We start from the raw sequence: 1968 nt of genomic DNA, 5'->3' as shown, positions 1-1968 counted from the left end.
ATTTATTTATCAATATAGACTTACATGTTCTGCAGCATCAAGGCATTGCTTTTTAAATGGTCTTGAAGGTCCATGTATGAGAGGAGATGATCTTTTACTTGGAGGTCTATCAGGGCGATTAGATGTCCGATCACTTGTTGGACCATTCAATGTGCCTTCCATTTTTATACTTGAATCAGCACTACATGATTGAGGCTTATCTTCTAGATGCCCATCTGCAGACCGTGTTCTTTCAGGATCTAAATTGAGAACAGAATGTAATGAGTAAAAAATAGGCATTGAAATAACATGCTAGGTAAGTCAAATAACAGTAAAACTCAATATTTTGTCACATCTTTTTTTAGATGAAAAAAAAAATGAGTAAGATGTTTAAGTACCTAGATCAGGTGATGGCTCATGAGGGAGTCTTGAACTGTCAGCAGCCATTAATGTATGGGAGCTTTCATCAGCCTCTTCCTTGATAGTTGATGTTGATGGGCCAGATGTAGCAGAACTGCCTAGCTCTTGCCCATTGAGGATACGCGCATGCAGGGTGGCGGCCAAGCCTTCAACTGGAGCAAAGTCCGCACTTGGTGTAGACTCACTGCGCGAGGGAGCCTGGGAAATAAGAAAAGCATAGACATTAAATTCAGAAGCTTCGGCGTTGTACCGCTCGTATCATGGTGTGACTGATTTCCGTCGAAGTTGTACCTTGGCACTTGACAGCGGGGGCTTCGAGTCAGTAAAGTACGACTCGTGATACGGCTTGATATCTGCACGCGGAAGCTGCACCGGGGTGTAGGGCGCGCTTGGAGGACGGTGACGAGCCTGAGCTTGGCTCTGCGACTGGGACTGCGACTGAGCGGAGGACGCCGCCTGCTGGCTGGGGTAGTGGATGGGGTTGCGGTTGAATGCCACGTGCGCCAGCGTGGCCAGTCCATGGTGCATATTGGCGTGTGGCGGGGACTTGGGCCGGTGCTGAGGGTAGGCCAAGCCTTCCAGGGGCGGCCCAGTCCCAGCATCCGAACTTTGGCCTGGTCCTTCGAGTCTGGGAGGGTAGGGGCTTTCACTTCCACCCACGTTACTCGTATCCTCAACCATTCGGACCATCCTCATTCCTGCACAACGAAAATAGGGTGTAAAAGATGTTTAAAATTCCATTCACTGATAAGATGGAGGTAAAAATAATTAAAGATGGGATTAATGCCAGAAGACACAACATTGTCTCTGAAAGAATAAACTCTCAATGAAACCAAAGACAACCAAGAGGATGGTGAACACAAGAAAAAACTAGAACATCACATTAGAAATGCACAAACAGCAAAGCACTTTCCAATCACAACCCCCATGCGTCACTTGTGATAAAATTCATGCCCATAACTAAATTCCTTATTGACAGCATGCTCCCATTAACAGACCACTTACTCCTTTCGACAAAGAAACCTTTATTCAGCCTAAGTAGTGTAATTTTATTGCATTGTAAAAAAGGACAATTCCGAATTGAAATGAGTGTTTTTAGGTATATATGATTTGGGATAGCCTTGAAAACACAACTTAAGAGTACAATCTGTCAAAATTCCGAGAAATACTAACCATGTGAATCAGGGCGAATGCTGACCCTTTCTGGACGTGGCGGGATGTTGGCGTTGACAACAGAGTGTGGGGTGGATGTGGGTGCAGAGGTTGTATTAGGACGAGGAGCTTGAGAGGCACTTGGGAATGCACTCATGTCCACAGCAGCATCAATTATTGTCTGATTGGAAATCTCCAATGTGCGCTCGATTTCCCCAGAAACAAGATCACCAATGCTACGCATTGCAATGGCACTTTTACCATCGTGGCCTGTGATAACAGACAACAGGGCAAAATTGAAGACCAGGGCAGTTCTCCTCCCCACTCAGCACATTTTTTTTTAGATACAGAAATTGGCAGAATGTTCATAAGTAATTTTACAGCCAAATTATAATTTTAACTAAAATTGTACAATTA

Source organism: Frankliniella occidentalis, unplaced genomic scaffold, assembly GCF_000697945.3.
Source record: "Frankliniella occidentalis isolate FOCC.00 unplaced genomic scaffold, Focc_3.1 Scaffold53, whole genome shotgun sequence".
Lineage (NCBI taxonomy): Eukaryota > Metazoa > Arthropoda > Insecta > Thysanoptera > Thripidae > Frankliniella > Frankliniella occidentalis.
This window is presented reverse-complemented; position numbering follows the sequence as displayed.